Below are 25,628 nucleotides of genomic sequence, written 5' to 3' on the forward strand. Positions count from 1 at the left end.
GACAAGACCCCCATAGACAGTATATACAGACAGGCCCCCCACAGACAGAATATAGAGGCAGCCCCCAAACCGCATACATAGTGTATACAAGCAGGAACCACCATAGATAGTTTATACTGGCCCCTTGTAAAATAATAATAAAACTTGCCAAAACTTGCACCATATATCTCTGTGGAGAGGGGCATATGCTAGTAGGGCGTACCCACTCCTACCCTCCCATGCCCCAGTGCGGCGGGCACACGTTTGGGTGAATTTGCCCTGATACTTATCTCCAGCTCCAGCGCTCCTTGGCCACTGCACTCTCTCCTCCTCTCCTCCCTGCTGCCGCGTGCCAGTGCCAGTGCACGTTATGACATGCCGCCGGCCTATGTCACAGCGAGGGGTGCAGATCGAGTCTGCACCGCTCTGCCTGTCAATTACATCCGTGTCCTAAAGATGCATTTGTTATTGATTTTTCTGGTAGTACAGATTTCCAACGTTTGGCAAGTCCATACTAATCTGCTGCCCCCCTCAGGGCTCTGCAATCTACCGTCTGAGATGTGATTATTATCCTGCCTCATGGCTGAAGCAGCCCTGGCCATGGCCCAATGCTAGCTATAAATTGATAAAAGTTTAAGTTACATTAAATGGCCAATCAGATATATGGTTGGCTGTGTTATATATAAACGGACAAGTTTACTTCTGCTAAATTGTAGGTGACCCCTCTTTATGATGTCCATATTTCCCATGAAAAAAAGGACCTCTGGATCATCGTCTTCTGACTCTCCACTGCTTCATATCTCTTCTTCCTTTTGACCATGAATCATTTTAGTTCTTTGGGTTGCAATTTTCCTTGAGAATAACCAAAAATTAGGTCAGAGTGTGCAGAGACACGCCTCAGTCTGGTAACATCCAGTTATCAGCTTTGGAATATATTGGTTTGTTAAAACAGATACGAAAGAAGAGGGGACAGATCATCTTTGAAGAAGTGTCTGAGATTCGAATAATACATTATGGAAATGTTATATACAGAGTTTATTCTACTGTAAGTACTTTTTTAAGTCAATCTCCAGTGCTGCATGCCAGCATCTTCTTCCTGTGAAATGAAGTGTTTATAGTCTGTTCATGACTATTCCAACAATAAAGTAAGTGACCCTGTGTGATCTTCACAGAACTCCCGAAATCAATTACGTTTCAGCTATTCTAAATGTGTATTGCTTAATCTCACTGATCTTGTCTAGCAAGCACGAGGCTGCACACACTATTCTTCGAGGTATGTCTCACAGACTATAATCAGAAGCTCACAGTATTATTTTACCGAGATCCCTCTACTGAATTATAGTGGTATGAAACCTAAGAGACAGGGTTAAAAAGCCTGTTGTTTATAAAAATTGGGAAACATCAACATTAACCCCTTAAGGACGGAGGGTTTTTCGGCTAATTTCTCGCTCTCCAACTTCAAAAATCCATAACTTTTTCATTTTTACGTGTACAGACCTGTGTGAGGGCTTATTTTGTGCGTAACAAATTTTACTTTCCCGTAATGTTATTTATTTTAACATGCCGTGTACTGCGAAGCTGAAAAAAAATTCCAAATGTGGAAAAATTGAAAAAAAACCACACGTGCGTCACGTTCTTGTGGGCTCAGTTTTTACAACTTTCACTCTTCGCTCCAAATAACACGCCTACTTTATTCTTTGGTTCGGTGCGATTGCGGTGATACCAAATTTATATAGGTTTTATTGTGTTTTAATACATTTTCAAAAATTAAACGAATGTGTACAAAAAAGAAAAAAAATTTTTTGCCATCTTCTGACGCTAATAACTTTTTCATACTTTGGCGCACGGAGATGTGTGAGGGGTCATTTTTTGCGAAATGAGGCGACGTTTTCATTGCTACCATTTTGAGGTCTGTGCGACATTTTGATCATTTTTTATTTCATTTTTTATGTTATGTAAAAAGGTGTAAAAGTCGCTTTTCGAACATTTGGGCGCCATTTCCCGCCTCGGAGGTCACCGCCGGCCGTAACCGTTTTTATATTTTGATAGATCGGGCATTTTGGGACGCGGCAATACCTAATATGTCTGTGATTTTTACTGTTTGTTATGTTTTATATCCGTTCTAGGGAAAGGGGGGTGATTTGAACTTTTAATATTTTATTAATTTTTTTTATTTTTTAAACTTTTTTTTTTCTTTTTTTTTTCACTATTTTTTAGACCATTTAGGGTACATTAACCCTAGATGGTCAGATCGCTCCTACCATATACTGCAATACTACAGTATTGCAATATATGGCGTTTTTGCAGGTCTTACATTACAATGAGCCACTGGCTCATTGTAACGAACCTGCATAAACCATGTAGCCTCGTGTCAAAAGAAGACCCGAGGCTACCATGGTAACCGATCGCCGCCCCCCGATGACGTTCGGGGGCGTGGCGATCGAAAAAAAGATGGCGGCACCCGCGCGCCGCCGTCTTTTAAACGCCGCCCGCGACTTTGCGGGCGGCGTTTAGAGGGTTAATAGCCGCGATTGGTGCAAGCACCGACCGCGGTTATTAGCGGTGGGGGTTTTGTGCAAAATGCAAAAACCCCCACCTCTGTATGAAGAGGACTCAGCCCGTGAGCCCTCTTCATACATCCCTTATACCTCTGCGCCGTAGAGCTACGGCGCAGAGCGTTAAGGGGTTAATACTCTGCTAAGACTCTCTGTAATGCATTGGAAACTGATGCATAATGTATTGGCATGGGGCCCAAACAGTGTTCACTTCCAGCATTGATTCTGAAAGTATTATTTTCAGAACTCTAGTGACTTTGTAAGTAAATGTGCCCCATTGAGTCCAGCACACGGCAAATAAGTATATTGAAAAAATATTTTAAAAACTATTTATTTCATCTTGTTAAAATCATATAGGTACCAAAAGTATGCAAAAACGGATGCGTTTTGGACACAACCACCCATGGTATACATTTCAAAGTGAAAATGTATACACTTGATACTGACTTTTTATTATATTTTTTCAATCTACTTTTTTGCCGTGTGCTGGACTCAAAATATGATTTTTCAAAACTCCAAGTACTGCTACTGGCTGGTTGTGTGACCTGCCATTTCCAGTGGCTTTACACAATCTTTACTAGGGTATATATTATATGGGTGAGCCTTTAAGGGTCTTGCACATTCCTTGGTAAAGTTTGGTAACAGTCGCTAACCCCCTTAAAGATTTGAGTTGACAGTTTCCCTTTAAATGATGGACACCTTATGGCAGTGATGGCTAACCTATGGCACTGGTGCCAGAGGTGGCACTCAGAGCCCTTTCTGTGGGCACTCAGGCCATCACCAGAGATGACTCCAGGTATCTTCCTGCAGTCCCAGACAGCCCAGGACTTGCTGTGCAAAGAGGTATTTTAAAGTGACAGCTCTACCTGGGACTATTTTCTGCTGTATTGGTGTCCTCAGGTGCTGGTATCAATGAAAACTGTGACAGAGAAGGGAGTATAAATCACAAATTACATTTCTGTGTTGGCACTTTGCGAGAAATAAGCTGGTCTTTGTTGAAGTTTGGGCACTCTGTCTCTAAAAGGTTTGCCATCACTGCCTTATGGAGTCTCAAACAAAGATATGAACTTAACCAGTCTCCACATTGTAGCGGTGCCATGTTTAGGAAGTTGGCCATCCAAAGAACACGTTAAACTCATAGGCTGTAATACTAACACTGTAGACACTCACCTCTATATCGTCAATGTCTTTTGAGTACATGATTTAGAAGATTTATCTAAATGTACAGGACTGGGGCCTATGTCTAAGAAATTTCTCTGCGGATCCCACTCTATTATCTGTTTTTTTTTAGTTACTAAATATATTATGGGGTTTTAGTCTGTATTGCCATAGACTATACTTACAGCCCTTTAAATATTAAAGTCAATGCCGATCCTTAAAGACCCAAGGAAACAACCCCAAAGACAATTATAGACGGACAGTGGAACATTTTCTCAGGGAGGCATCTCATCATTCATTCCGAGCCAGACTGCAAGTGCAGCTGGACCTATCGATCTTCAACTTATAAAAATAATGTGCGTATGTTTCTTTCGAGCCAAACGTCATTTTGACAGAACTCCCACATCTGCTCCATTCACAAACAGACCTAAAGGCACGATCCCAGAATCCATTATGTAGGCTGCAGCGGGAAATTTATGTTCTTTCCATGTTGTTTTGCTTGGAGTTATCCTGCTCTGTGCTTCTGCCTACAGAAATCATATATTTAGCTTGTACTCGTGTCAAGCATTTTTTGGTGTCCTTTTTTGGCAACTTCAGGACTAGAAAGAAAAAAATAATGGAACAAGACATAACAAAGACAAAGAGTAAAAGATTTTTATGACAACATTCACCCTTGTTGTGGTCGCCAGACATTTCTCACATGGATCCCAAATCAAGAACCAGTGTAAACTTAACAGTTTTCATTGTCCATGCACTTTACCAGGTCACAGTACAATCCCACTTGTAATATCCTTCTAAGCTGGCACAATGTATACAAGGCTCCTCAAACTGTAAAATTGTGTCACCCAGTTCCTGTTGAGGTTTGGTATGCTTCTTACCCGTCCTGAATTTACAGGGAACCTGTCATCAGAAATTGGCCTACTAAACTATTACCAGTATGTTGTCAACCTGCTGAACAGCTTCTCGATCATGTTTCTTTTATGGTCTAGATTGGAAGCATCAGCAAGAAAATCGACTTTTTAGTCAGATGTTAACTGATTGTATAAAGTCAGGGTGGCAGAGAGTTTAACACTAAAGACAAACTCTCCCCACCTCTGAACACCTCCTACCCTGTGATTGACATCAAGTGCCGAAGTTCAGGAGACCTGGATAATAATGTCCTTGGACGCAGGACCATCAATTGCAGTTAAGGGGACATTCTGAGGCATGGAGATCTTGACTTCAGTGTTAAATTCTCCACCTCCTTGACTTCATAAAACCAATTTACTCCTCTCTTCAAGGTTGATTTTCTGGACGATGCCAGCACATGAAAGAAACTTGATCTAGAAGCTGCTCAGCTGCTTGATAACATACTAGTAGTGGTTAATTTGGCCAATTTCTGATGATGGGTTTGCTTTAACTATACAGTCCGACTATCTTCCTAGGGAATGAAACTTTTATCCTAGCAGATGTGATCTATCATTGTTAGAATTACAACAATTAGTCAACAATAACCCATTCAAAGTGGCAAAGGTACAGATAATTACAAGTTAAGCTTCTCTTCTGGAAACAAAACTATATAGAAATTACCCATGCATGACTACATGGAGGCTGGCTAGAATAGCAGATCTTCATTCTTTGCCTTCTTGTTATCTAGGCTATTGTAACATATTCAGATAAGATCAGATCAATATAGCGAATAGAGATGTCTACTTACCTGTATTACTTTCCTGTTTATCAGTGGGGTTGCTGAATGTTGGACCCTCAACAGTCTGATAACGATTACCTATCCTTAGGTTAGGTCATCATTATTTTTAGCCCAGAAAACTGCTTTAAACTCCCAATATGGAGGGGGAGAGGATATACCTGAATCCCTGTAACATATGGTATACATTCTAGGTATAGATTTAGTTTCATTGGGATCTATAGGACAGTATATTTTGATCTTCAACATGAAAAAATGAGAAGAAAAAAGCCAGGGCTAACATATGAGGTGAAGAACCAATAAATGAGCATAGATTTCCAATTTTTCTTGTTTTTCTAACACATTGGGGCACATTTACTAAGGGTCTGAACGGCAAACTTTCGTCAGGTTTCCCGTATATTTCCGTCTTGCACCGAATTCCGCCGGGATTTTAGCGGACGCGATCAGATTGTGGCGCATCGGCGCCGGCTTTCACGCGACATAAATCGGGGGGGGGGGGGGGTTGTGGCCGTCGGACAACCCGACGGATTCAGAAAAGCTGCGGAATGTAAGAAACTAATTTTGTCGCAACATCAGCACTTACATGCACCGGGAAGAAGAAGGTGAACTCCGGCAGACCTCAGCGCAGCAGCGACACCTGCTGGATATCGGGCGCACGACCTTAGTGAATCTCGGCAGACCCGAATCCTCATCAGACAACGCACCGCGGGATCCCAACTGGACCGGGTGAGTAAATGTGCCCCATTGATTTGCAACTCCAGACACTCCCCAGGCCAAGACCAAAAAGGCACAGGTCTGTTAAGTTCAGTTTGTAATCCTACAATGTAATTCTTCAAAAAGGAGGAACATAAAAGCACAAAACAAAATTTTTCTTGATCTAAATAGTGGCAGTAAAAATAAATCCATGGATCATAGCTAATTTAGTCGAGTCGAGAAGATTCCCGACAAACCCTTACAATCGAGGGTGAGCATGTGTCCCACTGTATTCACATACAGTGGGATCTGTCCTTTTGTTCCTCCCCATTCAAAGAGGTATCCTATCCATATAATGGGAGTTTCTATAAGTCTATATAAAATTTTATACTGTTTATATAAGGAAATTGGGGTTATTTATCATTAGACCAATTTCCTGGGACTGTCTGTCTTTGGAGCTTTGCTGCCTGTCATATTCATTAAAGTGGCTTTGGCCCTTTAATAAACATTCTTATGTTCTTGTGTTTGGGAGGTTTCTTTTTAAAACAAAATTGCTAAACGAGTTGCAAAATGTATAAAAAGTCACGGCACATTCACCAGCAGTGACTATATGAGTTTTTTGCTACTTTTTAAAAAGTCACTGACGCTTCCCCGATGCAGTCCAACGGAGTTCAACTACTTCTTCCCGGTGTATGTGAGTGCATGTCTTGTGACACAATTTGAATTTTAAATTAGTCCAAATCATTTGGGCTGTCCGACAGCCACACTCCCAATTTGTGTCGCATGAAAGTTGACACGATTGCGGCAAAATACCCTGTTAAATGTGGTGCAAATCGGAAATAGTCAGGAAACCCGACAGAAATGTGGTATGCTGACCCTTAGTAAATGTGCCCCAATGTGTCTGCTTAGAGAGTCCCCGCCCACACGCTGAAATTTTACACTGCTCACTAAAAGAGCAATAAAACTGTCTAAAATTGTGAAGTAAAGGGTTAAAAATTAATGTTATTGTTTGAACATCACTCTGGGGGTAAAATTTAAAACTGTTCTTTCATGAAAGAACCCCTTTAAGTGAATTAACTCATTGGGGGTCATTTACTAAGGGCCCGATTTGCGTTTTCCCGACGTGTTACCCGGATATTTCAGATTTGCGCCGATTTTCCCTGAATTGCCCCGGGTTATTGGTGCACGTGATCAGATTGTGGCGCATCGGCGCTGGCATGCACGCGACGGAAATGGGGGGGCATGGTCGAACGAAAACCCGACGGATTCGGAAAAAACGCTGCATTTAAAAAAAAAAAATTGGTCGCACGCACCATACTTACATGCACCAGGAAGAGATCAGTGAACTCTGACGCAACTCGGCAGACCTCGGCGCAGCAGCGACACCTGGTGGACATCGGGCGCAGGACCTTCATGAATCGCCGGAAGACCCAAACGCTCGTCCGAGAAGCCGCAGCTGGAACGCGAATGGACCGGGTAAGTAAATGTGCCCCATTTAGTTACCACAAAAAAGGGAGGTTCCTTCTGTTCACTTACACTACATACTGGGGCAGATTTACTTACCCGGTCCATTCGCGATCCAGCGGCACGTTCTTTGCGGTGGATTCGGGTCCGGCTGGGATTCATTAAGGTAGTTGCTCCGTCGTCCACCAGGTGGCGCTGCTGCGCTGAAGAGCATTGGAACGCACTGGAGTACACCAAGCCGGGCTGAGTGAAGGTAAGTGCAAGCTCCGCAACACATTTTTTTAAAAAAATGGGGCGGTTTTTCCGAATCCGTTGGGTTTTCATTTGGCCACGCCCCCCCAATTTCCGTCGCGTGCATGCCAGCGCCGATGTGCCACAATCTGATCACGTGCGCCAAAATCCCAGGGCAATACAGGGGAAATCAGCGCAAATCGGAAATATTCGGGTAACACGTCTGGAAACGCAAATCGGGCCCTTAGTAAATGACCCCCACTGTGTCATACCTTTTATGTCGTTAGACTGCTGTAACACAGTAATTTCCCTTTTTGTATAAATAAAGTTTTATCGTATCGTATCACCTCTGCTCAACGTGGTTAAGCCAGTCATGATAACCAGTGCTACACCTGTACCTATGGAGATCTTCATAAACACCAATGGCGGCATCAATGGTTGTCATCCTGTCTATGTAAGTGAACAAGATATTTAAGAAACTTTGGAAAAGAATATACAAAGGCTTTACAGAGCAGAACTCGTGCGCCTATATTTACAGGTACGCTGGCTTTTATTTCAAGGATAATGCTCTTTAAGACCTAACTTACTATTCATTCCAATGACATTTCCAGTACAATTTCCATGTAACTATCTGGAAATAAGAGTGTTTGACAAAGATGATGTATTAATTATGTGCTAGATTACAGAGCAATTGAGATGTAAATGGGTCTCATGTAAATGCCACACCGCTTCACAATGATAGATGCTCTGACAATGAATACAAAATGAATTAGTAATGAGGCTAATTATTTGAAAGCACGGCCATTATTTTGGATAGTCAAAATACAAGACCTTGCCAGGCTCCTTTGTTTAGTCGGAGTATCTCAGATACACAGGGCTCTGAGAAATGAATTTGTAGATATGTTTAATTGCCATATCAATAATTGTTTTCATACTAGTCTCAACTTCTCCTAAAGTAATATATTCATGAATATTAGTCATAATGTCAGAAGGCCACGTAGATCCTGTCACACTGCCAAAGCTTAGTGGAAAAGTTTAGCTTTCATTTTCAACTATTTCCGTGCATGAATCCTTAATATGAATCCCTATAGGCATGTCAATATGGTGCCACCTAAAGATAGACTTTGTCTGTGCTAACATATGGTGCCACTGTGAGACACCGAATATTGTCATATCTGATTAAAAAGTTATAATTTTTACTGTTCTGGAGCAATCTACAGGTGTCATGGTTGATCACAATAATCTACTGGTATTGTGGTCGATCATAACAGTCTACAGGTGTCATGGACGATCATAACTGTCTAGAGGCATCAAGGTCTTTCATAACAATCTACAGTTGTCATGGTCAATCAGAACAGTGTACAGGTGTCATAGTTGATCATAACATTTTACAGGTGTCATGGTAGATCACAACAGTCTGTAGGTATCATGAACAATTAGAACAGTCTACAGCTATCATAGTCAAACATAACAGTTTACAGCAGTGGATCTCAACCTTTCTAATGCTGTGAGCCCCCCGCAATACAGTTCCTCATGTTGCGGTGACCCAAAACCATGTACAAGAATATTGTATTCGTGCCAAAAAATGCTATAAAATTGTGGCTCCCATGGCTTTAGGCGACCCCTGTGTTTTGGTCATTCGACCCCCACTGGGGTCGCGACCCACAGGTTGAGAACCACTGGTTTACAGGTTCATGGACTATCCAAACAGTCTTTTGGTGTCATGGACAATCAGAACAGTCTACAGCTCTCATGGTCTAACATAACAATTTACAGGTTCATGGACTATCCTAACAGTTTACAGGTGTTATGGTCGATCAGAACAGTCTATCGGTATCAAGGACAATCAAAAAACTCTACAGCTGTCATCGTCAAACATAACAGTTTACTGGTTCATGGACTATCCTGACAGTCTACAGGTGTCATGGTTGATCAGAACAGTCTACAGGTGTATTAGTTTATTGTAACAGTCTACAGGTGTCATGGTCAATCACAACAGTCTACAGGTGTCATGTATGATCATAACTATCTGCAGGTGTAATGGTCAATTATAACGATCTACATGTGTCATGGTCAATTATAATGGTCTACAGGTGTCATGGCCGATCATAACTGCCCACAGTTTTTTATGTACTCTCCAGCACCATAGCTATATAAATAAGTGCTCAGACCATGTGTGTGTCATTTGTTTTTTCTGGCTTGAGAAAGACTCTGGTCATCGAAATGATCGTTGCTTACATGAGTTGCATCTTTTAACCTGATGTTATAATAAAAGTGAACGTTATCACTGTCTACCAGTGTCATGGTCTAACCCAACAGTTTACAGGCGATTGTTGCAGTCTTACAGGTATCATAGTTGTTCATAACTATCTACCATTGTCATAACAGATTTTAACAGTCAAACATAAGAGTCTACAGGTGTTATATTCTACAATAACATGTGAGTTAAAGAATATATATAAATACGTCATTTGTACCAGTTACAGGTAATAAAGAAAGGGAATAAAAAACAGGGGTGCAGGAAAAAAACCTACAGGTAGTCTCTGGATTTATGATTTTAATTTCCAGTTTTTTTCATCATGGATATTTCACTCTTGGGTCCACACCCCTTTATGACATAAAGTTATGCTTAGTGATGTTAAACCAGAAGACCCCACCCCATCTTAAGAATAGAATTATTAAAGTTTTCTTTGTTTTTGTTTTTTTGGCGGTGGAACAATTTTTTTCTATTTTTTAAAGCCACTACAATTTCAAATATTTTCTTGTTTCTGTGAATTGTCCTGTATTGCATTGAACTTATTGGATCAGATGTTTGTGACCCCAGAAAGACTTGCTATTAATAAGGATTATGGTAACATTTCAGTCAATTGTTTTACTGATCTAGTCCATTTAATTGTCTCGGTCTTGGAAAGTATTGCAACAAAATGGGAAATTATGGCATTTAAATAGGATTTGTACTCATTCCAATTTTTAAAAGGTCAGCTGAAATCAATGTAAACACGATCAATGCCACAAATAAATTATTACTGTAACCATGAGCTTGTCACTTTACTGTAGCACAATGACTATAGATTTATCATACACCAGCCTTATTAGTGGTGATATGTTGTAGAATCCCATAACTCCCATACCCTACATTACACCGAGTAGTGCCTTTGATCCTCTGCACGACAACAGATTTACCATATATTCTGTATAAATATAAAACTATACTCAAATTCCATAATTTAAATAAATCTTATAATTTGACCTTATTGTAGCAAATTTAATGCTATCACTTCTTATCATGTGTTCTTCAAGTGAGGAACAAGTGGTCATTAAGTTTTTCTATGACCATCCAATAAATTAGAACGTTTGATATTCCCAGTAATTTTTACAGGAATTTATAATATTTTTTGTGTGAATAATAAAATTTTTTGTGTGAATTTTTGTAACTTCTATTTCATTCTGTTAATCTAATTTTAGACCATGGAAATTTTGTGGCATGGAAAGGGGTGTTGTTTCAGAGAAAATGGCTTCAATACAACAAATTTTGCCAACATTTTAATATGAATGTCAGTAAGATGACTAATAGGTGGCTGCTTCAGGAGCAGAACAAGGAGTAGGCAGGGTAGGCAATTGCTTAGGTGGCACAGTTAACAAAGCTGTAACTTCAGCAGTGCTGGCATTGTCCTGAAGGAGAAGAAGAAGTCTGGGAGCGAGGAGACGGCTGCTGGGAGTGCAGGTAGTTGAGTATAGTTTTTTAAAATAATGTTGCTGTGTTAAATATATATTGGCGATGCGTGCTGTGTGGCTGCTTATATACTTGTGGCATGTGCGTGACTGTATATATATCAGGGAGAAGTGAACAGCCGCAACCTAATTTGAACAGTAAGTGATGTCTGTGTCTGCCCATAGTCAGCCCAGGTGTGCAGTACATATGATGCTGGTATATATTTATATACGGTTATTTACTGATTATATATTTTCATGCTTGCAGCATCTTTATTTTTTATATTTTTTATATGTGAGGCATAGTATATGGTATCTATGTGTTTGCTATATTCATGGCCAGATTATATTAATGTGTTTGTTACATTTATTGCTGGAATATATTTAAATTTGTGGTATGTACATTTTCACTGAAGGGAAATATTTTTCTATTTGCGTTATAATTACTGCTGGTAGGCCTTATTGTAGATGATCCCTTAATCAGCTGGCCTCTTATATTTCTTTTTTATGATTTTTTTTTCCTCCTCAGGAGGGGCCCTGATTCTGCCACAAGGTTGGGGGCACAATTTTTCTTGTCTACTTAGGGCACCAAAATGCCTTGAACCGCCCTCTGGTGCATTTAGGCAAACTGAAGTTTATTACAGTCCTATAAATGTGAAAAACATAAAATTCCTTGCACGGAAATATACTTATGGTCAGATGGTCATTGAACACCGTCCTTTGTTACAAACACCTGACTATTAGAGCTAAATATCCGAGTTGGTGTCTCATACTAGCCACTAGAAGTAATTTTTATTGGAACCTAAACAGTTCACTTGAATTCCCCAAGAGAGCTATATGTCCAACATGATCACATAGAGTGTGAGAAGTAATAAGTCACTACTACTATATTAACCTCCTACGTATCTAACACTTCAGGGCAAGCAGGACTGCCCGGTAGTAGTGGCTATTGGTTAAAATATGACTACATTATTACCTGCGTGGAATAAACCCCTGAGTGTATGCTTAGTTGACGCCGTTAGACCTGATGGAGTCCGGGTGCCACCATTTTATAACTTGCTATTTATTTACTCAGTGCATGTATTATTGGGCCAAGCAATAATATAAAGTATATAACCATTGCAACCGGCAGAGATATTCATTACCGACTGTGATATAAAATATAGTTTCATTCAGTTGCACTTTTTTATTCCCTTGTCAAAACTATAGAAGCAGAAAATCTACAACTCGCAAGACAAAAAAGTTATATATCCGAAAATTAATTGCAAATTACCGACTCTGTCTCAGCCTCTAAGATCCAATCTCACGTAATAAGTTACATTATATTCAAGCTGGAAAAATTTCATCAACATGAAAAATGCACCGTTTGTGCGCGGCTACTTAACAGCGACACTCTGTGTTTTCGTCTATAATTTTATTTTCTCTTCAGACGCTACAAAAAATGAAAGATTTACATCTTCTGGGAATAGCATTTTTTCCCGCTTGCGAGTAGTATCCCCTTAGGAGCCGTTTTCTAAACATATTCTCTGCTGGAAAGGAAATAAAAGTGTATGATTTTCATGTACTCTGAAATTTAGGCACAAATAACAGAAAACCAACAACGTAACTACTATAATAATTCCAAACTAATGTTGTTTGTTGGGGGGGTTTGTTAGGGTCAGCTTCAAGAGGCTGCAACTAATGTCAATTCATATGAAATACGTGCTAAAATAAAAATATGGGCTACTAGACAGAGTCGTTTATATGGTGACATGTTTAATAGTAAATTCAAAAGCTGAAGCTACAAAAGCCATAAATTAAAAGGCGGAAAATAGAGACGTCCATTTACCAACAGGGGCTTTTTGCTAATAAAATACTGTTTGCAGCCTGCCACAAAGTAATTCATAATTGTATTCCCAGAACATAGATTTAGGAAGAGAAAAACCGAACCTCGTCTGAATACATTTCCTATGCAAAAATCCAATATAACTTTATAACTTGAACATAAAATCTGCCACAGTATTTATTTTAGATGGGAATAAAAAATAAAATCAAAATGTTTTTGTATAATAGAGAATTTACAACCACTTATCACTCAACTAAAGGGTTTTATCCACAATCTTATTCTCTTCTCATTTTCAAATAAAAATGAAATGGTGAAATTACCGTATATACTCGAGTATAAGCCAAGTTTTTTAGCACAACTTTTGTGCTAAAAATTCAACACTCGGCTTATACTCGGGTATACAAAATAATAAACATACTACTCACCATTCCGACGGCCCGGACAGCTCCTCTTCATCTTCATGCCGCAGGTCCGCGGCAGCTCCGTGGCCGCAGCCTCTTCTCTATTCATGCCGGCTCGGGCCCGACAGCTCCGGCCGCATGGCCCGGCGCTCAACTGTGATGTCATCCGCTGTTGACGTCACAGAGTGCGCCGGGCGGGCCGTGCGCACGGAGCTGTCGCGGACCCGAGCCGGCATGAAAACAGAAGAGGCGCGGCCACGGAGCTGCCGCGGACCTGCGGCATGAAGATGAAGAGGAGCTGTCCGGGCCGTCGGAATGGTGAGTAGTAAGTTTATTATTTTTTTACCGGCAACAGGGGGCTGACAGGCAATGTACAGAAAGTGGCTGGCTGGCAATATACAGAAAGGGGCTGGCTGGCAATATACAGAAAGGGGCTGGCTGGCAATATACAGAAAGGGGCTGGCTGGCAATATACAGAAAGGGGCTGGCAAGCTATCTACATAAAGGGGCTGGCAGGCTATATATACAGAAAGGGGCTGGCAGCTATATACAGAAAGGGGCTGGCAGCTATATACAGAAAGGGGCTGGCAGGCTATATATACAGAAAGGGGCTGGCAGGCTATATATACAGAAAGGGGCTGGCAGCTATATACAGAAAGGGGCTGGCAGGCTATATATACAGAAAGGGGCTGGCAGGCTATATATACAGAAAGGGGCTGGCAGCTATATACAGAAAGGGGCTGGCAGGCTATATATACAGAAAGGGGCTGGCAGGCTATATATACAGAAAGGGGCTGGCAGGCTATATATACAGAAAGGGGCTGGCAGGCTATATTTACAGAAAGGGGCTGGCAGGCTATATATACAGAAAGGGACTGGCAGGCTATATACAGAAAGGGGCTGGCAGCTATATACTGGGAGGCTGTGACCAATGCATTTCCCACCCTCGGCTTATACTCGAGTCAATAGGTTTTTCCATTTTTTTTGTGGTAAAACTAGGTACCTCGGCTTATACTCGGGTCGGCTTATACTCGAGTATATACGGTAGTTGGGACAAGATTAGAAGTTCAGGACAGAGGTATATTTGAGCAATACCTGGCATCTACTGGAGTATTGTGCAAAAGCTAGAGCAAGGTTAGAGGCCTATATCTTAACACTAATGATCATTATACCAGTATACCCAATGGTGCATGGGTGAAGCCTTAAAGGAAACCTGTCAGGAGAAACGGATCAGTAATTGACTTCAGGAGAGTCAATTACTGATGAATGCATCTCACTTCAAAGTAAATGTGTTGAGCTGCTTTACTACAAACTTATAGCTGTTTATTAGGGCAAATTCTCCTGACAGATTGTTAGAGAGTAGAGATACATAACACATTATATTTTTAATAAACCATGGTAGGTGGTTTTAGGATTTTGCCTTTGTAATGTTGAAATGCTACATAAAATATACACCACTCAAAAAAATAAAGGGAACACTTAAACAACACAATAAAACACCAAGTAAATTCAAGGGTTGGTTCTGCAGGTGGGGATCAAAGAACACTTCTCAGTATCACTGCTTTCTGGATGATGTTTTGGTCAACAGAATCAGTGCCCAGGCTTGAGGTCAGCTACAGGCAGACAGTCATGCCAGGAGGCAGAGGAGCAGAGGTCCAAGGTATGGTCGAAGTTCGCAACAGGAGATGAACGCAGAAGGGGAACAGGAAGGACACAGGAACAATGCAGGGAAGCTTTCTCTAAGGCTAATGAGTGAAAAGATCTGGCGAGGAACAGCCGGCCTTTAAGGAAAACCCGGAAGTGGCAGCGCCAATCAATGGTGCGCTGGCCCATTAAGTCTCTGATTGCCGGCGCGCGCATGCCCTAGGGAGCGGGGACGCGTGCACGGTGTAGCCAGGATGGGAGCAGGATCGTGGAGAGAAAAGTGCGGGCTGGGGGACGGAGCAGCACCGCCACAGAGAGGGGCACAGGTGTGCCTGCGATCCGAGGCATGGATCGCAGGGACACCCGTGACAGTAATCCCCTTTGGCATCCCCCTCTCCATGGCCTGAAGAAATCTTTGGAGGAGACTTCTGTCCAGGATACTCTACTCAGGCTGCCAGGATCTCTCCTTGGACCTGAACCACTTCCAGTCAACAAGAAAGAACCGCTTACCCCTCAGGTCTTCATGTACAACACCTCCTTGACCTCGTTGATGTTAGTAGAGTCAGCCTCAGGAGGAGGAGATGAAGTGGTTCAAGATGACTTGCTTCAGGAGGGAGACATGAAAGAAGTTCGAGATGCGCATAGATGGCAGAAGGCGGAGTTTGTAGGACACTGGATTGATGCGCTGAATCACCTCAAAGGGACTAAGGAAGTGGGGACTAAGTTTGTAGCGAGGTATCTTCAGCCGAACGTATCTGGAAGATAACCACACCTTGTCACCCGGAGAGAAGACAGGAGGAGTCCTATGCTTCTTATCAGCCTGGGTCTTAGTGCGAACAGTGGGGTAGCATTTCTTTGGAGGGCTGCACAACCCTGCATGTGCTCGCCAGAGGTAGCCTTTGCTGCAATTAGGTACCGAGATGAGAACCTCAGACCCCTTGTGAGACCATACACTTTCAATTGATTATTTTTTTTGTGATTTTGTTGTCAGCATGTTCAACTTTGTACAGAACAGAGCATTCAATGAGAATATTTGATTCATCTATTCAGATATAGGATGTGTTATTTGAGTGTTCCTTTTAATTTTTTGAGCACTGTGTTTTGGGATAGTAAATGGCCCATGTACTGTATGTGTCCATCTCTGGAAGAATTTATTCTGTTGCTTTGAGAAGTAGCATTTAAAGGGGTTGTGATATGAATAGGATTAATGACTACCAGGTTTGAGCATATAGAAATATTAGCAAGATTGTAAAGGTATAAACTTTTCTATTTCTATTTTTCTTTTTCTATTCATTATACCATAGCATTCCTAATTCTTCAGTTACACTGACTACTTATTTTCTTCTGTTCTCCAAGCCATTTATAGCCTCTTATTCAAAGTACTCTCTTCCCATAGCAGAAATGCTGTCACAGCTGAGCTACTGAAATCACTATTACCAATTTTTTGGAAAATGCAGTACTGTTGTTCAGAAGCTGGACACTAAGTGTACTATAACTCATGTAGTCTCACAGTTCTTTCACCATGGTAAATTAAGTCAAGTGCCACTTACCATGATGATGTATTAACAAAAAAGTAAGACGTGGCCAGAGTAAATATGTGACAACAGCATTATGCCAATATGCTTCCTACTATGGAGAATGAAATAAAGGTGTGGAATTTTTAATAAACTCATGGCACTAGACACTGTGCAGAGTTACATGGCACTAGACTGAGACCTAAACTGAGTCAGATGGTTAACCCAGGGCTTGGATAAGGCATTTTGGTGCCCTAGGTGGAGAAGCAGTTAAATCCAAGGCCATTTCTAGCCTCTTTGTTGGAACAGAACATTGTGAAAGCTTTGTTTATGACTTATCCCTGCACAGTTTGGGGGAATTTTACCTCCACATCTCCACACAGCACCCCTAAAGAATTCAACAGTCATTCAGAGTATAATGTCCCCTGAATAACAACAATAACAACAATATATCCCACACTGTGCACTTAAGTAATATTTACCCTTCAAAACTGACCATGATGAACCCCCTGCATATACCAAAGATACCTAACAGCACTATTACCCCTCAATATATTATAGCAACCCATATTCTACAGTATATTCCCTGAATAAATGATTACATTATTTACATATACATAATACATTTTACCAACTATATGAATAGTATATACCGTGGCCCTATTTTATTACATACAATCCTCCCAAAATAAATACATATAGAACTTTTGTATAGCACTGGTACCCCAAAGGAACTTTTCTCTCACTATTTTCTATTGCTGGCCTTATATGAGTTAGCTGGCCTTCTCGTAATGCTAGGTTCATCTGCATGGTGCCTACCCTCTAATGTGACAAGCGCTCAGCATGTACAAAAGGGAATATTCTTGCGTTGACTAAGGGTGACATGGCCCCAAGGCACTGCATATGTAATATTGCCATAGGCAAACTATAAACAAGAGAAGTTCCTAAGCATAACCATCAGTGGCCATATCAGCCCAATAGCTGTTCTTCTATAGGAATGTGTGGGCCACATTAACATTATCCTTTTTTCAAAAGAATGTTGTCCTTTTCTGAGTTTTGTAATATAACTCTGAATCTAACATTCGGATGCCGCCTGCCTTTATGTAGACTCTACAGACCATCTGGATCTTTCAGTTAGAATCTGTACACCCAGATTCTTACTCAACCACAGTTAATTCTCGTAAACAGTGTCTCACTTTTTTTGCCTTTTTCTCTGGTTGTCATAAATTTTTTGTGATGATGGTTAAAGGAGTCTACTACTTCCCAACTCACATGTACAGTATAACAATGATTTTTCACTTTCCATACATACCATTCCTCTTTCTTATTATTCTATTATTTTAGAAAACATTTTGCTTTGATACTTAGGCAAATTATCTTATTGGAGCACAAAGGTCAAGGTCATAAATATTTGGTGCAAGCACCAAACAAAGCACCAAACAAAACTACCCCTTCATACAATGATTGACAATCCGTCCAGAAAGAACGTGTGCACCAGAAGACACCTTTCCCCCTGTGCACATAGGAGTTGCATAAACCAAAAAATTGTATCTTCTCATGAATGAAAGATAGCTGGAGACAGGAAATGTATGTCTGTACGGTTTATACAGTGCCCTACACAAAGCTTGTTTACTTGAGGTAAGTCGGGAAACGATAGACCCCCCTTTAAGCTTTAATATTCTAATTGGAGAGTTGTGCTTGTCACTCAGGGCCTTGAGTTTAAATATCTTTATACAATTGCTATGAAGATATTGTTAGTAACAAGCTGGCTCTGTCAAAGATTATCTAGAGGTCAGGATTAGGCATTCAGGCCCCTTTGTGATTAAGACCTTGTCTCGCCTACAGCTAGGACTAAACTGTATAAAATAGAATAACTACATACCTTAACTCAACCTAGTGCAAAATCAACACTTGTACACGCCTAACAATAGGTTGTCGTTGAAATTTTTTTATTTTTGGGAATTTCTAAATGGTGGAACTGAAGCATTAAAATGAGCATTGAGACCGAATTTATATTCTAAAAGATCTCGATGCATTTTATTAAAAATGAGAAGGATTAAGTTGACAGATGAGCTTGATGCAAGTGACAGGATAATTTAATTTAGTCCCAAAGCTTCACAAAAGGATGTGAAGGTCATGTCCTAAAGGTTGGCACTTCTTTCCCTTGGGGACAAGGCATGATGGAACGTACTATGATTATTCCTATGCTAATAGACAATTACAAGTGTGAAAAGGGCCCAGAAGGATTCTCGTGAGCTGCGACTAACAAACTATTTTTATAGGACAAGTGAAGGAGAGGGCAGATAATCATACATCATACATACTGCTCTCAACGTACAAAAAAAATCTGGTTACTTGATCACTAAAGTATTTCTAAAGTCCCATCGTCTAAGTACAGGAGAACAATTCTCATAAATGAAATCTGCCCTAGCCATCCATCTCTTGAAAAAATGGAAAGCCACTCAACTTCTCCTATTATTATTTCTGCATATTTTTGGCAACGCTGTGGAAATTGTCTTTCTTGGTTTTTTGATTGACATTGGGTAAAAGAAGATTGGGGAAAGTTCAAAATACATATATAATTGAAGGAGGGATTATAACCCTGCAATGAGAAGTTTATAAGGTGACAAATCATTTCTTATACTATCACATATATGTATATGTTAAATATTGCAATATCACTGTTATGTAAGGGATATGTTATCTAGGTTTGTACTTAAGTTAAATTTGTATGTAAGTCCGAAACAGCTATGTTTTATAATTATAACTCCTGACAACAATTTTTTGTCCCGGTAACACAGAAATGTCCCCAGGAGCTTTACTATTGGGGTAGTAGCCATAACAGCTCCCAGGGTCGGCCCTAGGTTTCAGTAGGCCATTGGGCGACAGAAACTCAGTGGACCCCCTTTGCAGTGAACTCACATGGCAGCATTCAAAACTAAGAAAATAAAAAAATCTCATATTAGCTAAAATATTCCCTAGCTTATCATACCCCCTCAGCCCCCTCATGGTTATTTTATATAAGTCCCCCCACGGTCTAAAGATTAATGATGTACAACCTTATTTGGGCCCCCCAGTAGCTCTGGGCCCCGGAACTTGCCAAGGTATGCCCATTGCTGGCAATGGCTGTGGCAGCTGCTATGGGGCCCACAATGTCAGGGGGCCCCAGTATCTGGGTTATTGGGTGTGCTTTATGTCTGTATATGGTATTGTACGTATCTGTGTATTTTCAGTATGTATTTGTATATGTCATGTGTATATACTCTATACGTGTTTGCATATGTGATGTGCATATTATGTATATCTGTGTATATGATGCATGGGTGTGTATTGTACTGTATATATGTGCGTATGTATATATGTATACATTAAGTGTATATACTACGTTTGATTGTATATATACAAATATATATATTTTTTAATGGGGGGCCCTATTCCAAACTCTGCTATAGGCTTCTGCCAACTATGCCCCTGCACATTCCCACAAAGCATTGGTGGTTCTTCTCCTGTCTGATGACCTGCATGAGTTATGTGTATTACATTTGCAGCCTATATATAGTATTCTGTTTTTCTTATGATAATGAAATCGGCAAATGCGGCGGGTTAAAGGTTAGAGGATGAAAGGAAAGGCGTGAGTGAAAATAATTGTCTTTGCTCTGAGCGGCATAATTTTTTTTAGCACATACATTATTAATCCACACTTAGTATAGTTTATTAACTACAGCTATAGAACATATTATGCTAATATATCTTCTATTGAAGACCTCAGCCTTGCCATCTAGTCGCTAGAAGTGATAGCGTAGAATGATAACATAGAATAATGGCGGTATCTATCTATCTGTCAATCCATTTATATCTCATATCTACATTTATATGTCTATCTATCTGTTAAAGTATCTACCTATCATATATCGTTTAGTTATTTGTCATAGCACAGTTTGGAAAAAGTTTGACCTCACATTGGGCTTTGCCGGAATAGAACAACGCAACAAAAAATCCAGAGGACTCCAAAACAAACAATTGATATAATTTTTTGCATATACTTCGTTGAAAGCACAGTATTGTTGGAGTGCTGCCTGTTTTTTTGTTATATATATGTGTGTGTGTGAGGGGGTCACAATTGTAACCATTGACTTCCATGGTCCTGTTACTATAGAAACCTTCTGCATACAGCTGCCGAGAAAACACTTTCTTACTATACATACAAATTGCTTCGTACAAACAAAAGGAAACCAGTGTTCAGAGAGATTCATCAGCTATGACCCTATGTAGAACAGGTATAAATTATTCATGACAGGTAGGATTACAAAAAGCTTTGCTATTTTATATTTTTCCATTACAGAGATGCAGGTTATGAATGGAATAAAAATCAAGCTGTCCTAGGGTTAACATACTGGCAATGCAAATCTGTCCAAGCACAATTTACACATTCTGTGAGGCCGCTTGCTGTGTACCCGTAGAAATGGGTGAAAGTACAGCAGTGTTCCTCCCTTCTTTCAGCTGTTATCCCATCAGTCCCAACCACCCCCTGCAGAATCAACCTTTCCACGATTGGGAAGTAAGAGTTCTCCTTATGGAGACTTTGCCACTTAAGGCTGCCTTGTAGGCCTGTGGAGACTTATAGCCATTGATGCTCCACTAGGGGATTACGGAAAATATGTAAATATTTAGACAGCCCTGTTTCGACGTATTGTCATTTCATCAGTAGAGTGTAGAGAACTGGTTCAACTGACTGAGAGGCTTTTGACTAGGGTCAGGAGGTAAGAGCTCACCTTATGCAGATTTTACCAATTAAGGCCGCCTTGCAGGTGTGTGGAGACTTACGCTCCACCTATCCTGGACAATGTATTTTCATAAATCCCAGAATCCACCTTTCCACAGCAGACAACTCCTCACTTTTTTTTACCAGTAGTCACAGCAGTACCCTATTTTCACTTTCCCATTTTACCCCAAACTAGTAGCACGCCCATCCTTTCCAAAGTAGGCATAACTACTCCCTTTTCTTTCCCCAGTAATCACAGCTGGGGCATTACTTATAGAACAGAAGAAATAAGCCAAGGAAAGTAAGGGAGTAAAGAGAGGCAACGCAGAAATGCAATTTTACTCTTCTAGGCTGGGGGAGACAGAGGTCTCAGCAGCCATTACAGTGTTTGTCAATGTTTTTAACATTTTATAGACTTTTGAATACTTTTATTAAAAGATTTTCATTTTTTCAGCCAATCTAGGAGGCTTGAATATGCAAATATTACATTTCTTATGCCATGTACTGCATATATCATATACTATACTACGGTATCAAAATCTATAGCAGAATTATTTTATCACTATTGAACAGTCTTAGTTTTCATGACTCATGGGCCTAGAATCCTGTAGAAGGCTCTTCGTTGCCATACCAATGGCTCCCACAATCTACAAAATATGTGATTAACCCCCTTTAATTACCATCATGCAACTACCACCGGGGATTTTTTCTGGAATCTTTTTTGTTTTAGAATCAATTTGTTATATAGAGCACTCAGAATGATCCAGAATGAAGTCAGCTCTTAAAGGGAACCTGTCAGACACATCTAGCCCTGCCAACCATAGGTCCTACCTCATTTACTGTAGTGAGTTGCTGTGCATCATAATATTGAAAAGAGTCAGTGGCTCCAGTAAATTATAAAATGCCCCCCCCCCCCCCTTCACAATCTACATTGTAATCCTCTGAATTGATTCAGTCAGGTGATCTTGAGCTGAACTTCAGTCTGTAACACTGTGCAGGGGAGGCATGCAGGGGCTGTTTCCAAGAGGACAGAGGAGTAAAAGTGCGCTGATGTCTGACTCTGCTCAGGGACACCCGGCTGACTCATTTCACAGGATTACAATGAAGTGTGAGGGAAGGGGGGTAATTTTATAATTTACAGAAGCCGCTTACTCATTTCAATATCTTCATGCAGAGCAATTCTGCTAAATGAAGTAGGGCTAGATGTGCCTGACAGGTTCTCTTTAAGCTCCCTTTAGCGGTGGCTAGCAAGGCATTTTCAGTGTATCAGAAAAAACACACCACGTGTCGTTATAATTATGCATTAAAAATAAATCTACACAGAAAATTTTATTTATATTATTACAATATTGAATATTTTCCTTTAAGGAGTTTGCTTTGAAAAGATCAGATTTAGTTGGACCGGATAATGCTCTATTATCTTTCACAATGTATCCATTTATCTACCCAGATAATTATACACTTAGATTCATAAACATTGCAAATAATTAACAGGAGTTTAGGCTTGAAAAGATTTCCTGTGTTCTGAAATGTATTGTCACCGGGGCATTATATTTAAGTTCTTTGTCTTCCAGTGCTGAAAGCGGCTGACTCAGGCTTTCTGCTAGCGTCTCACTTAATTTGATTTATACTCGGAGCCTGTATGTATCAATTTGTAGACACCTAAACATTAGTACTGACTTTGTTCATGCGTGCCTTTTGGTAACCAATAAAAAGACAGATTTCGATTCACTTCACCTTGACAGATTCAGATTGTTTTCTCAAAATCACAAGTCTAAAAGGTATTTCTGAATTTTGACAAATGAAATTGTTTCTCAAGTATTTATCTGTATATAGGTTGACATTCTATGGGTAGAGCTGAGTGGTTTATTTTTTGGTTTCTGCGTATGGGTTTGGCCATGTGACCCTGATATATTTCCAGATTGGTGGATGAACAAGAAAATTGGGAAATTGATGGTCACTCATGGCTAATGGTCAATCATGGCCATGGCTAGTAGCAAGGGTATCACATGCAATATATCCAGGTCTTGCGACCGAACCTAAAATAAAACTACTGGTTCACTTATCTCTACATATTCTAAATATATTTGCTAAATCTATATTGTAATTTATTACCAATTACTTGTATCTAGAATAAAACAACCCCATCAAACATTGGGAAGCCCTATGTTAATAGAAAATCTCTGATGACCTTAGTTTCAGAACGTTAATAGTAACTAAAGGTCTAGGTTACTTATTAGTGGAAACAATTCTTATGGTTGATTTTGTCAAGCTTTATTGTCCGGAAGCCTTTCGGATTACTAGTGGTCCACTGGGTTGTTTCTAGCACAGAGAATGGGGCCCGACTGCCAACAAATTGGATGAGATGTATAAATTGTATCAAATTATACAAGCATGAGTAGCATCCAAATCTTTAAGACGATTAGTGTGCGTGCCTGTATCACACAGTAGCTTGACAATATTGCACTGCTTGAGTCCTCATTGCATAGAGTTACATGCAAAGTGTTTGTATACACTCACCGCCACTTTATTAGGTACACCTGTCCAACTGCTCGTTAACACTTAATTTCTAATCAGCCAATCACATGGCGGCAGCTCAGTGCATTTAGGCATGTAGACATTGTCAAGACAATCTCCTGCAGTTCAAACCGAGCATCAGTATGGGGAAGAAAGGTGATTTGAGTGCCTTTGAACGTGGCATGGTTGTTGGTGCCATAAGGGCTGGTCTGAGTATTTCAGAAACTGCTAATCTACTGGGATTTTTACGCACAACCATCTCTAGTGTTTACAGAGAATGGTCCGAAAAAGAAAAAACATCCAGTGAGCGGCAGTTCTGTGGGCGGAAATGCCTTGTTGATGCCAGAGGTCAGAGGAGAATGGGCAGACTGGTTCGAGCTGATAGAAAGGCAACAGTGACTCAAATCGGCAGCCGTTACAACCAAGGTCGACAGAAGAGCATCTCTGAACGCACAGTACGTCGAATTTTGAGGCAGATGGGCTACAGCAGCAGAAGACCACACCGGGTGCCACTCCTTTCAGCTCAGAACAGGAAACTGAGGCTAAAATTTGCACAAGCTCATCGAAATTGGACAGTAGAAGATTGGAAAAACGTTGCTTGGTCTGATGAGTCTCGATTTCTGCTGCGACATTCGGATGGTAGGGTCAGAATTTGGCGTCAACAACATGAAAGAATGGATCCATCCTGCCTTGTATCAACGGTCCAGGCTGGTGGTGGTGGTGTCATGTTGTGGGGAATATTTTCTTGGCACTCTTTGGGCCCCTTGGTACCAATTGAGCATCGTTGCAACGCCACAGCCTACCTGAGTATTGTTGCTGACCATGTCCATCCCTTTATGACCACAATGTACCCAAATCTGATGGCTACTTTCAGCAGGATAATGCGCCATGTCATAAAGCTGGAATCATCTCAGACTGGTTTCTTGAACATGACAATGAGTTCACTGTACTCAAATGGCCTCCAAAGTCACCAGATCTCAATCCAATAGAGCAACTTTGGGATGTGGTGGAACGGGAGATTCGGATCATGGATGTGCAAGCCGACAAATCTGCGGCAACTGTGTGATGCCATCATGTCAATATGGACCAAAATCTCTGAGGAATGCTTCCAGCACCTTGTTGAATCTATGCCACGAAGAATTGAGGCAGTTCTGAAGGCAAAAGGGGGTCCAACCCGTTACTAGCATGGTGTACCTAATAAAGTGGCCGGTGAGTGTATAAATTAGGGAGAATCTATAAATATGTCAAAGATTTGGGATTATATATATATTTATATATGCAGTATATGTGTGTGTGTGTGTTCTGTGATCTGGGACTGTAATTGTATATTAAGGTCAATTTTGGTACTGTATTTATGTATTTAGCTTGGTTCTGGTGTTTGGGGACTGCCATATTAATTATAATCATTCTTCGGAAGCAATATGTTATTTGAGGGTCATTGTACATATTTTAGTTAAAGGCAGGGGCTGTATATGCAAAAAAGAAATGGC

The 25,628-nt window shown here is 40.5% G+C and overlaps 1 long non-coding RNA gene across 1 annotated transcript in view; it reads right to left on the reverse strand.

Moving 5' to 3' along the window:
- Positions 1 to 12,874: 12,874 nt before the first annotated feature.
- Positions 12,875 to 25,628, reverse strand: part of LOC140068770 (uncharacterized) — a 22,761-nt gene continuing 10,007 nt past the window's right edge. The window contains exon 3 of the long non-coding RNA XR_011848552.1: positions 12,875 to 13,004. This is a non-coding gene — a long non-coding RNA (uncharacterized lncRNA). The remainder of the gene's footprint in view (positions 13,005 to 25,628) is intronic.

Source organism: Engystomops pustulosus, chromosome 7 (genome assembly GCF_040894005.1).
Source record: "Engystomops pustulosus chromosome 7, aEngPut4.maternal, whole genome shotgun sequence".
Taxonomy (NCBI): domain Eukaryota; kingdom Metazoa; phylum Chordata; class Amphibia; order Anura; family Leptodactylidae; genus Engystomops; species Engystomops pustulosus.